The 12,661-nt window shown below is 58.7% G+C and overlaps 1 protein-coding gene across 3 annotated transcripts in view; it reads left to right on the top strand.

Moving 5' to 3' along the window:
- The first annotated feature begins 348 nt into the window (after window positions 1–348).
- LINGO1 (leucine rich repeat and Ig domain containing 1) overlaps window positions 349–12,661 on the top strand; it is a 190,475-nt gene continuing 178,162 nt past the window's right edge. For all 3 annotated transcript variants that reach the window (XM_045070636.1, XM_045070637.1, XM_045070635.1), the window contains exon 1: window positions 349–1,383. The gene's annotated coding sequence lies outside the window, so the exon portion shown is untranslated. The remainder of the gene's footprint in view (window positions 1,384–12,661) is intronic.

The raw sequence follows: 12,661 nt of genomic DNA, 5'->3' as shown, positions 1-12,661 counted from the left end.
TCCTGGGCTCAGATCCGGACAGCTGTTTCCCTGATCCCTCCTCCTGGCCCCGCAGTCTCCGGCGCCCAGGACGCAGTGCCCCACACCCCAGCCTGCCCCTAGGCTTAGCCGCCAACAAGCATTGCGCGCCCCTTGGATGGCACGGTCCGGACAGCTCCCAACCGCCCTTCTCCTTGACTCACCTCCAGCCCCGGAGGGCCGGGATCAACCGCGGCTGACAGGGCGCCGCCCGCACCGCCCCGGCTGCGCCACCGCCCGGGAGAGTTCCCGCGCGGCGAGGCTGCCCTCCTTGGCGCCCCCGGGTGGGGCAGGTCGAGCCCGGTGCGCTATCCCTTTAAGCCCGGGCGAGATGGGAGCTGTCAGCGACAGCCGAGGCTAGAGCGGGACGTCGCCGCCCGCCAGGCCAGAGGCAGGAGCCGCGGAGCGAGCGGAGAGCGGAGGTGGCGGCGGGGCCGGGCGCGGCAGGTCCCCTCGCCGCCCGCTGAGCTCTCGAACCCTGGGCCCGGCGAGGCGGGCGGCGCCCAGTGTAATGCGGAGAATGTGAGAGGCAGCGCAGGGCGGTGGGGAGGAGGGGGCGCGAGAGAGGGCGGCGGCAGGATAGAGGGAGAGACAGCGGGAGAGAGAAAGGACAGGGAACGGGGAGCAGGTGGCAGAAAAGAGAAGAGATAAAAGGAGAGGCAGGGACAGGAAGGGGGGGGCAGAAAGGAGTGAGAGAACACGCGGCACGGGCGGCGGCGCAGGCGAGGAGGAGGGGGCCGGCTTCTTCGGGTGGGAGCGCCCGAAGCCAGAGTTGGGCGCCCCGGCCGGGGTTCGGGAGGCGAGTACCGCCCGGCCGGACATGGTGGGGGAGCGGGGAAGCCGGAGGGGCCCCCTCTGGAAGCGGCGGGGGACCTGAGGCGGGCCCGCCGGGAAAGGGACGCAGGGCCAGTCCATAGGCCCCGCGGGCCGCGCTCCGGGGGCTCCGGCGGGCCGGGGCAAGGGGGCCTTTGTGAGCGCCCCAGGAGTGCGGAGCCGGGTGTGCGGCGGCGGGGATGTGTGCGCGCCCGGGGCTGCGCGTGTGTGTGCGAGTGTGAGCGCCCGGGTGGGTGGGAGCGCGCGTTAGGGATTCTGCTGGCATCGCAGCGTGGAGAGCAGGAGGCAGGAGTGGGGCGCGCAGGGGAGCGCGGGGCCCTCCCGCGCACACGCACACGCCGCGCGCGCACACACATACACACACGCACACGCACACGCCCTCCCTGCCTCGCTCGCTGCCGCTGCCACCATCTCGGAGCCGAGCCCTGCGGAGCGGGAACCCGAGCCGGAGCGGGAACCGGAGTGGAGCAGAGCCGAGCCGGGGAATGCGGGCCCGGAGCGGAGCGGCGCGCAAAGTGCGCGCCCGGGACGGTGAGTGCGGCCAGGCCGGGACGCTGCGGCTGGGCCGGGGCCCGCGGGGCGCAGGCCGGGGAGCTGGGGTGTCTGCCCGCCGGCAGCGCCGCGTGCGCGGCCTCTGATTGGGCGGGAGCCTCGGGGGCAGTGGGTGGGGGTGGGGGGTGGGGTGCGTGCACGCGCGGAGATGGATGGGGCGCGCTCGGCATCCCGGTCCGTGACCGCGCTCCCGCCCGCTGCGCGGCCCCGCCTAACCCTCGCCTGCCGCCGGAACCCCGGCGACTTGGAGCAACTTTGTGTGTGGGGGGAGAGGAGATGGAGGCGTTTTAATGGAGGAATTCCGGCCTTGCCTTCCTGAGGAGAGAACGCGAGGGAGGGATGGGACGGGGGCGCCGGCTGTGCCACCCGGCAGGCCAAGGGGTGCGTCTCCACCACCCCATCGGCACAGCCACCGGCTCTCTGGGACACCAGTCCCTTACCCTGGCGCCGCGCTGGAGCCGCTCCCGGCGCTGGACTCCAGTGACTCCTCCAGGGTCCGGTGGGACCGCGCGGCGACAGCTTCCAGGCCCTGGGGCCGCAAGGTCGTCTTTGCAGCCAGGCTGAGGACACAGGGTTTGAGGTGGGGAGTAGGGAGACGTGCCTGTGTGTACATGTGTGTGCCCGCGCCTTCTGCTGCGTGGGACAGGCGGCTGAAAGAAGGGAACTGCCAGATAGAGGCATCGCGTTAGATCTGGCCCCCAGGAGCTCCCAAGAGGCCAGGCATTGAAAGGAGAACCTCTAGGTCTCTGGCCTGGTGCACCCCCCGGCTCCTGTGCCTGTTTTGCTTGGAGCCAGGCTTCTGTGTGCTCTACCATGTGTCAGGGCTGTGCCTGTGTTGTGCACCTCCCCACCCCACTCTGTTCCTGAGTCTCCTTCCACACTCCTGTCCCGCCCACTGCTGGCAGCCTCAGGGAACTTCCCAGGTCCCCTCCCCAAATGGCAATCCTGCCCCTGGATAGGATGGATGAGGGGAAGTAGCCCTAGGTGGTGCCCCTGAGATGGAGGGACCAGGTCCCCTCCAGAGAGAGGCCCAAGGAAAGGTCAGAGGTTAGGACTTCTCCTATACAAATCCTCCTTGCTGCCAGGGCAGGATTTTCCTCCTCTAGGAAGTCTTTCCTGATTGCTCCTTGAATCTGTCCTCTGGGCTCTGGTTTCTGCGTTGGAGCAGTTGGGTTCCCCAGCAGTCCTTGTTCCTGTGCTCTCTCCTGGCACTCATTGTTAGCCCGTGGGGGTCAGAAATCTTGGTTCTCTGCCTATGCATTATGCAGGATCTACCTGGCTCTCTGGGGGATGGCAATATTTTGTTTGACCAACCTTCAGGCTTAAACCTTGCTTCCACTTCCTTATCCTTCTGGAGCCTTGTCAGCCACCTGGTGAGAGTGCAAGGCCCCTGGACGCAAGGCCACTCTATTTCACAGACGGCGGTTTTGAGACAGAGATGGAACTAGGAGAACTCCAGGCTCCAGGCAGCCCCTTTCCACTGGGAAGGTAGCCTTTCACCCTAGTCTTGGTGAGATGGGGAGGGACTCTGGCTTCCTGCTTCTGGAGAGTCTCCTGGGGCCGCTGTCTGTGACCAGCACCCTTCCCAAGTGGGCAAGAAGATGGGCATAGCCACTCTCAACCTTGTTCTCCCTAGCTTGACTTCTGGCACCTCTTGTCCCCAGCTTCATTAAGTTTTGCTTCTTAGATTTGGGGATGGAGTCTACCTGGGCTCCGCTTCCTGGTTTGCAAACCGGCTTCCTATAATCCATCCACTGGGATGTCTGTATTGTTCTGGGGATCAAAGGGGTTTCCCCACCCCCAGCCTGGCCCTATAGGCTAGGTCCTGGAATCCTTTCCACTCTCCTGAGATCTGCATCCTAGAGCCCCATCTGGCCCAGAGAGCTCACCTCAGGGAGATGGCTTCCTCACAGACATCTCAGTGTGCACTGGGGGGAATGGACTCTGGGGGCTCTTGGGACCACTTCCTACACTGGTGGCCCACCTGAGGAACAGAAGCTAGACCAGCTCTCAGCCCCAGGCAGGCTTTTGTGAGTGCTCTCCCCCATGTTGACCTGGTGGCAGCCTGGACTCATCCCCAGGGCCACTTTGGTCCTTAGAGGCCTCTGGGGGCAGGGAGAGCTGTTGCCCAGCGGTGGCCAAAGCTCCTCCTGGGGTTGGGGTGCTCTTGTGTTCTGTGGTGGCTGCTCAGCCTCTTTACTGGCTTCATGTTCCAGTAGCCCTGCTCTCACTCAGTGGCCTTTCTTACCCATTGTTTCTGTTTTTTCTCTCTTCCCCCCTTCTCCATCCCCTTGTGGCTCCCTGAGCTCTCCGCTTTCCTGTGTGTCGACTGATGCTCTGGTTGACCCCCAGGTGGCTAGAGCGTGGCCTGGTGCCTGCTTGGTGCCCCCCCTGCTACCCAGGTCCACTTTAATCTCTGCCCAGCTTTTTCTTCCCCCTTCCCACCGCAGGACCCAGCAGGCTGAGCCTGCCATTTGGTCTCGAGCCATGGGGAGGGAGGGAGCAGGGTACCTCTTTGGCCCTGGGTCTGTGCTGTCAGGGGTGTGAATCCCAGCCAGGTGCCCCTAGCTTTAGGAAGAGCTACTCCCCCTCAGACCTCTGACCAGTGGGACCCCTTCTTTCCCTCTCCAGCCAGTCTCTGACTCTGCTGTGGGTGTGTTTTAAATTAGAAAAGTGTCATATTCTAACAAATTCTGAGATAAGTTGTTGGGTGGGCTGGGCCTTGGGGTGATTTGAGTGGGGGGAAAGTTTACCCCTGACTACTCAGGCCTCATTTGGGAGGTCCTGGGGGCCACTCTGGCCAACCAGAGTCTCCTCCACGGGTTTCTGGGGCTTGCACATCTGCTCCTGAGAACCATGACTTGGCCTTGCCTAGAATTCTCCAGTCAGGGGCTTGCTCCACATTTGGGGTCCTCTCTTGGTTTGAGGCCTGGGCTGAGTCCTGGGGATTCCAGTGACAAGCCTAAGTCCCTCCCTGGGTGGGTTCTGGAAGGGACACAGGTATCCATCCTGGGTATGAGGCCGAGTGGGCTGGGCAACTGCAGAGGGACGTGAGACAGGGTTTGGCAGCGGGTTGTTTCAGGTGGAGTGGAGGCTGGTGTGTTTTGACCTGCTCAGATGTTTCTGGCACTTGGTAGAAGCCCTGTGAATATGCTGAATGCATAAGTGGAAGGAGAGCACGAACAAGGGAGGGCTTTCCAGGCAGATGGCACAGTGTTAGGGAAGGCATGGCAGTGGGAAGCACCAGGCATGGGTGGAGCATGTTTGCAAGGGAGTAGCTCATGCTGGGGCACAGCCGGCCTGGAGCAGGTTGGCACAAGACCCAGGAGGGTCTGGAGTGCCCAGCTGAGAGTGTGGGCTGATTCCACATTCAGGGGCTGCGGGGTGGAAGTTCTGGAGGAACCCGCGAGCAGATCTGCAGTTTCAACAGCTCCCTCTGGTGGTTGTGGGAGGGGTTGGCCAGGGGAGCCGGAGGCGGGGATGAGGTCCTGAGGCTGTCAAGGGAATCCAGGCTGGGGGTGAGGGCAACAGGATGGTTTTCCACCCCAGGAGGGTGGAGAGATTCCACCTGGGGAGGAGCCTTGTGGGGCAGAGGACGCCATCCATCCCGAGTTGGGCAGGGCCTCAGGAATATCACGGGTCCCACTACCTGGGCAGAGGAAGGTAGTCAGTGTCTGAGACTCACAAAAACTGGCCCTCCCACTGGGTGTGCTTGAGCAGTTCCCCTGATCCCTCCCACCTCTGTGTCTAGGTCTGCAAAATGGATACGTTTGTCTCCCTGGAGACCTGGGGTGGGTTTGGGTGGGAATCTGTGACCGTGGAAGTGGGCTACAAAGAGAAGGGGTAGAGTGCTGGTCACACTTCTCTTGGACAGAGGAAGAGTTGGAGGACCGGGGACGGGTGGTGGCTTGAATGAGATCACAGGACAAGCTGGGGGCAGGGTGTTCCTGCTTGGGGTTTTCCTGGCTGGGTCTTTGGTCTGTGGGGCAGGGGTGGGTGGCATGCCCAGGGCCTCGAGGCCTCTGCAGAGGACGTCCTCAAGCAGTGGCTTCTGCAGTCCAGCTGTCAGGGAGCATATGGGGCCATATGGCCCCATCAGGGGAGACGCCAGCCGCTGAAGGAGAAGGAGCGGCTGCCATCCTGGCCTTCTGGATCTATGTGGGCACTGCCAGCCTTTGGGGTCGGGGCGGGAGGAGGCCAGAATGGAGCCTTGGTGTCCAGGTTGGTTTGGACATGAAGCTTGGGTCTTGGCAGATGGTCCCTTTCCAACACCCATCTGCCAGAGCGGCCGGACAGGCGGCTTCAGGCCCAGGCCTGATCCAATTAGGCCCAGGCCAGCTGTGCCAGGTGCCCTCCACGCTCCCCCCGCTCCCCCCGGCTCGGATGCCCTGGTGATGCACAGGCAGTGGGTGCTACAGGGCATCTGATGTCGGGGCTTCAGGGCTCAGCGGAGTAAGTGTGTGTGACACGCAGCCTCGCCCTGGGCGTGGGTTCTGTAGCTCTAAGATTTGGGGGGTGTGGAAACGGGTCCCTCGAATCAGCCTGGGGTGGTCAAAAGGGTGTGGGCGTGGATGGATTCTGGATCTGGGTCTGAGTCCTGGCTCAGCTGCTTCCAGGCTGGGTGACTTCGGGCAAGTTCTTTCACTTTTCTGAGCTTCGGTTTCCTCATCTGTACCACGGGAGAATGATATCCCTGCCTCATTGGGGTGTCATGGGTGTACTTTGAAGTGACACGCGGAAGGCAGGCACTGGCCTGATGCGTATAAGAATCTTCAGGGAATGTTGGTTCATTTTTGTTCTCTGCTGGGAGAGGGAAATGAGGCCTCTCAAAGTATCCATATCTAGACCGAAGTAGAGAGAAACCTTATTATTACTGTTTTCCAGAACAAAATCTGCTTTACGGCTTTCTGTAAGTTTTTCTACTCCTTCCCTCCTCTAGACCTCATGGCAGTTCTGCAAAGGAGGCAGAGAGCCTGCCCCGTTTCACAGATGAGGAAACCGGGAAGGCATTCTTAGAGTTGCACAGCAAGCTGGGTGGACCCTTGGTCCCAACAATTGCTCCATGGGTTTTCTTCCCAAACCTTGGGGGTAGAGATTGGGGAGAAGTTGGTCTGTCTTCGACAAGGCCTGTCTAGATCAAGCTTGGGAGTCCTAAAGTTTCCCCACCCAGCCCTGTCTTCGTCACAGATAGAAGGACAGGCTGTCATGGTGACAAGCAGTCAGTCCCAGCTGGGGTGGGTATGGTGACCCTCAGTGGGGCAGCATGTACACCCTCTGCTCTGCTGGCCAGGTGGGAGTGGGGGTGGGGACTGGGAGGAAGGAGGAGGGGGCCTTCACCTCCTGGTGAAGCCTAGGCCAGTAGGGCTCTGCTTTTTGGGGAGGGCGGGGAGGGCACTGGGCTCTGCCCCTGACCAGCTGTGTGACCTTGGCCAGGTCAGCGTCTGCGCCCTCTTTGAGCCTCAGCTTCCCTCTTTGTAAACGGGAGAGAATTACCTCTGTGCCTGCCTCACAAGGCTGTTTTCGAGGCTCAACTCTAAATACCTATTTTTTTTTAAGTTTTCTTTCTTTTCTTTTCTTTCTTTCTTTTTTTTTTTTTTTTAAGATTTTATTTATTTATGTGACAGAGAGAGACATCCTGGGATCATGACCTGAGCTGAAGGCAGACGCTTAATGACGGAGCCACCCAGGTGCCCCGAAATACCCATTTTTATTTTTATTTTTTAAGATTTTATTTATTTGATAGAGAGAGACACAGTGAGAGAGGGGAACACAAGCAGGGCGTGTGTCCCTCCGAGCAGGGAGCCCGATGCAGGGCTCAATCCCAGGACCTCAGGATCGTGACCTGAGCTGAAGACAGAAGCTTAAAGACTGAGCCCCCCAGGTGCCCCTCAAAATACCTATTTTTATACGGACATGCCGTTCCACAGCTGTGAGTCCAGGAGTCCCCAGTCCTGCAGCTGCTGGTCCTAGGATCATTCAGCGATTCACTTTTGGGGTGCTTCTTCTGGGCCTGGCTGTGCTAGCCGCTCTGGGGACAGAGATGAGCCACCCCAGCCCCTGCCCTGTTGGGGTATGCAGCCCGCACTCAGTAGCAAACTTGCGCGCAGTAGTTCTTAACGGTCTCCCAAGGCCACGCTGGCTGTGGCCCTTGAACCCTCCCTATTGCCTTCAGGCCGGCGACTGGACTCCACAGTGCCTTGCATAGGGTCGGAGCCTTCGCTCCAGCCATCTCCCTCTAGTCCTCTGTGTGCACTCAGGTGCCAGCCAAATGCCACTCACTGACCCTTTCACACCTGTTGTGGCTTTTTTCTTCCTCCAGGGTCTGGCCGTGCTGTCCCCACCACTTGGTGCCTTCTTCTGCCTCTGCCCTTGTGGTTCCCTCCCACTGTTTAATACTCGGCCCATGTGCCGTATTTCAAGTCTCCAGCTAGAAGTAGCTGCTTTTTCCTCAGGACTGTGCACCTACTGTGTGCAAGGCCTAGTGTATGGGTGGCCTGTGAACTATGGTGGTTTATCTCTCTAGGACGCCTTGGTAGTAGGGACCAGGTTTTTCCATCCTGGGTACCTGCCATGTCCAGGCACCTGGGGCTAGGCGGGTGCAGAGACATGAGGGGAAGCCCCCAGGGCCCCTGTGGCCAACGCCACTTCTTCCTGCCTCTTGAGCCTGGGGATGTGGGCGAGGCCTGGAATGTCTACTTGAAAAGCCCCCGAGTTATGGATGGCTTTTCTGCTGAGGTGCTCACCACAGACACGGACTTCCTTGCTCCTGGAGGCTCCACCTGGCTGCGCCGAGGTGCCCAGTCATTGGCCGCACATAACTGGCTCTGGGGAGTTGCATGGCATTGGCAATTAGTGACTGATTATTTGGGGTACTGATAATTCTTCCATTATCGATTGGTGGAGAGGGCCTAGCTAGTGTTGGTGTGGGTCAGCTGGGCCTGGCTGGGAGACTGCGACCATGACCACTGACTTCCTGACCGGGAAGTTCCAGAAACAGGAGTCAGAGGAAAGGAGGTGTAGGCCACACTGTCTTAGATTGGAGCTGCCAGGGCTGAGACAGAGGGTTGGGGAGAGGGAGAATGAGGTGAGCAGGGAGCTTTTGCTTCCTTCCATCTCCCTCTGTCCCCAGCTTCTATGTTCTGCCTCTGGAACATAGGAGGCAGACTCCAATCCCGGTCTCAACTGGCCCTGGGGCTCTGCTTTCCCATCTGTTAAATGGGGATCTCAGTCTTTGGGGTAACACTGTGCCTTTGAGTGTGACAGCCTGGCCGTCACTGACGGCATTTGTGCTGAATGGGTGAGGGCGTTCTGAGGCTTGGAGAGGGTGGTGGCTCCTTCGCAATGAGAGCCGGCATCACAGTCCTCAGCTCAGGGCTGCTCAGCAGAAGGGACAGTGAGCTGGTGGGTGGGAGGGACGGGCTGCTTGGAAGACTACAGTTGTCTCTCCCAAGTGCTCTGTCTGGCTCCTGAATGTTCTAAGGCTTCTCAATGTGGAGTCAGGACTCAGTGGAATTTGTGCAAAAGTGATTTCTAGGGAAACCACATAAAGGAACCAGCAAGGGGTGTGTGGGGGGGGAGGGATGTTTAACCTACTTGAGAGACCTAGCTGCCTTTCAGGATCGCCAGGAGCACAGGGCATTGTGTGTGGGGCTCCTGGCTCATGTCACCAAGGCCTTTTTTTTAAAAACTTTTCTTAGAAACATTTCCAAACATACAGAAAGGTAGAGAGACTAGAATAGGAAACCTTATATAGCCTTACCTAGATTTAACAATTGTTAACATTTTGCCACATTTTGCCTTATCTTTATTCCCCCAGAATATTTTAAAGTAAATTATAGACATCATGCCATTTCACCCCTAAATATTTCAGCATTGGTCTCTGAAAGATATGAGAAAAAATTTCTGTTCAACCTCAAGTGGTCATATATTCCTTTTCATTTTATCCTTGAGAGATGAGGATGCTGTCAGATGAGGGACTGAACCCTGAGAGGTGGCCTGACATGTCCAAGGTCACAGAGCAAAGATGGGTAAGGGACAGGAGAGGTGGGACCTAGGAGGTGGCCACAGGTGTGACAGCCTGGGACTGGCAGCGTTGCCGGGGGAGGGGTAGGCCCGGGGGAGGGGGAGGGCGTTGGTGGTCCAGAGCTGGGCAGGTGGCTGCAGCAGGATCTCCATCTTTGGGGGAGGGGGTTCCTCTGGCTCAGGCTGGGGGTTCTGCCTGCAAACAGGAAGTGACTGTCTTTTAGGTTAATCTGCTCTCTTCCTTTTGTTTGCTGCGGGATTAATCAGGAACTGCAGCGTCAGGGAAACCTAAAACAACGTCTTGTTTATTGTTTAATTTAGGAGAATGTTATCAGGCTCTGGCCATACAAGTGAAGGGAGTTTCTGCTGGCACAAGAAACAGCGCTGCCCCCCACTATCCAGCTTGGGGGGAACAGTGGGGAAGGCAAGGGGAGGGCTTGCCTGATAAGAGGGCTTAGGATCCCAGTCTGGGCTCTCATAGGGGGCGGGGGGGATCTGCGTATCAGGGGCTTGGGGCTGAGCCTGAGATCTGGGCTGGGCTGAAGACTGTACCTTCCGAACAGATGGAAGTGAGGCACCAGAGGGGTGAGCTTCTGGCGTGACTGTGTGCTGGAACGGGGGAGAGCCCTGGATGCTTCTAGCCATACTGAGGAGCTGTCCTTCTCTCTCCTGCTCTCCTGTCTGAGCCCAGTTTTTCCCTGGGGAGACTCTTATAGGACTGGTGTCTTCTGCCAGCTCAGGGCAGGTGCGGGCCTCCCCGGGCTTTCTTGTCTCCCTAAGGTCAGGGGATCCTGCCCCCAGCACCCACATGTGCCTGGGACTCCTTATTTGGCTGTTAATGACTTAGTATCTCTTGATTTTGCCAGGGTCACCGAGGTCCCAGCTATGGAATTGGAGAAAGTTGGAACTAGAAGGCAGCCCCAGAGATGATCTCATTTTTGTTACGGGTTTCAGGAAGGGAAACTGAGGCACAGGGCATGGTTATCCTTGTCTTAGGGCTCACAGTGAAGAGCACTGTAGAGCCTTGGCAATAGTCTGGTATCTGGCTTCTCAGTCTCAGGAACCCCTGCTTCTGGGCCAGCTGGGCTTGTAGTTTAGACACACTAGTGCTCCCCAGTGTGCAAAGGGGAGAAGGCAGGCCCAGCTGGGAAAGGGCTGTCAGTCATCCCTGGGGTGGGCCCAGGTTCCCCTATTAGGGCCTGCCTCCCTCTGCGTGTGTGTGTGTGTGTGTGTGTGTGTGTGCATGCACACACACATGCATGCACTGTCACGCTCTCCTAGTTACTTATCAGGGAGGAGAGGCCCCTGGGAGAGAGGTAACCAAAGGGAGAGCAAGAGACAGAGATATCAAAGCACTCTCTGATCCCTGGTCTGTGGTCCTATGGTGCTGCCAAACTCTGCATCAAGCCTGTGTATTCTTGGCAGTTGGGAAAGGAGAGGAAAACAACCCAAGCTTGCACGAGAGGCTGGATGGGGCCTGTCTGATCTGGATGACGTCACCACTCCTCCTGCTACAATGAGGCAGGTCATGGGCTCCTTCTGTCCCAAGAGTGAGGCAGGGCGGACAGGGTATGGGTTTCAGCCTGTCTATTGTGGTTGGAAAGGGGGCTGGGAAAGGTCAGAGGAAAGAGGGAAGGTCCTTGTTGCCCCTTCCCCCATCCTTTTCCTCCGCTCTCCCGGTGCTGGAGGGATAGGGTGAGCACAGTGCCTGGAGTCCAGGGGGCAGGTGAGACAGTGCCTGCTGGAACTGAGGCAGGGCACAGAACAGTACCTTTATTAATGCACACAACTGCCCTGCATGGTGGAGATCATGGGCTCCGTTTTACAGACGAGGTCACTGAGGCTTAGACAGTCTCGCAGCTGGTCAGTGAGGAACCTGGGATTTGAGGCTAGAACACCCTGGCTTTGCTGGACCACTCTGTCTTCTGGACCGGGCTTCTGCTCTCGGCTACACCTTTCACTGCTGTTCCCTGGGCCTTGGTGTTTGCCTTTGGCCAGTGGGGCCTGGGGGGTGGCTCAGGGAGCAGCAGCCACCGGCTGGAGGGGAGGCTGAGCTTCCACCAGGCCTGCTAGAAGCTAAGGGTTCTGGTTGAGGCTTACTGCAGTTCTCAGGAGGGATCCTTCCCAGCCAAAGTGAGTGAGAGGCTCCACAGCGCTGTGCTGAGGGGTTGGGCTTCTGGGTGTGTGGAGAGCCCTTCAGAGCCTCCCGCCCTCTTTGCTCCTAGCTGGTGGGGGCCTTCTGTGCATTTATGAGGTGACTGCAAGGCAGTGGGGGAGCCCGTGTGCATATACGTGGGCCACCCAGAGGCCTGGGGAGGCACGTTTGAGCACTGAGCGTGGAGTAGGGCCAGGCTGAGTTCGTTGAACACCAACTGTTGGTCACAGGACTGGGGGATTTACATACACTACCTCACTTAATCTAAGAACAACCCCGTGAGAGATGGACTATCACTATTCCTGTTTAATGATAAGGGAGCTGAGGCTCAGAGAGGCTGAGAGAATTGCAAAGATCACACAGCGAGTGAGTGGGGGAGTTGGTATTTGAAACTAGGTATGAGCCTGGGTCTGTGCTGCTGCTGGGAGGAGGGCAGTTAAGTTTCGGGAAGGACCTCTGGTGGCTGCTCTGTACTTGGAGAGGGGACCAAGGGTCAGGTGAAAGGTGGAGAGGAGAGGCCTGCTGGGGTCTAGGGCTGTATGTCCTTGGCTCTGGGTCTGTATCCTCAAACCTGCTTTAACTCCCCTTCAGGGGAGTGGTGCACATTCCTATGGTTCCTGATCAGACAAAGGCCTGGAGGTGGGACAGAAACAGGGCAGTGTGCCATGCTGACAGCATCTGGAGATGAGGGCGGAGGGGGGACCGGGCTGTGCAGGCCTCCAGTGCCGGCCTGGAGCCGTGGATGTTCTCTGGATTTGAGCAGAGCCAGGTCTGAAGGTTGGAGAGATGGCTGTCTGGTGGCTGGGCTGGTTAGTGACCATGGGCCATGGGTGAAGAGGTGAGAGAACAGAGGGTGTCTGGAGGCTTCTCCCCTCCTTGTTCTGAGCCCATATCAGTATAGGCCGAGGGCGTGGTTCATCTTCGTCTGTCTCTGTTCTTTGCGCTCCCTTTCCGGGGCTTCCAGAGCGTGGAGTGAGAGTGGGGAGCGGGGGTCCCTGGCCCCTCCCAAGCCCCTCCCTTGGAGGCTGTAAATATTTTATCTCCACCATCTCTGCTGCGGAAATTGCTGCTTTTAACACC

Source organism: Mustela putorius, unplaced genomic scaffold, assembly GCF_011764305.1.
Source record: "Mustela putorius furo isolate JIRA1106 unplaced genomic scaffold, ASM1176430v1.1 tig00003972_pilon_pilon_pilon, whole genome shotgun sequence".
NCBI classification, from domain to species: domain Eukaryota; kingdom Metazoa; phylum Chordata; class Mammalia; order Carnivora; family Mustelidae; genus Mustela; species Mustela putorius.
The sequence above is the reverse complement of the archived record's forward strand: the minus strand, read 5'-3'. Positions and strand labels throughout refer to the sequence as shown.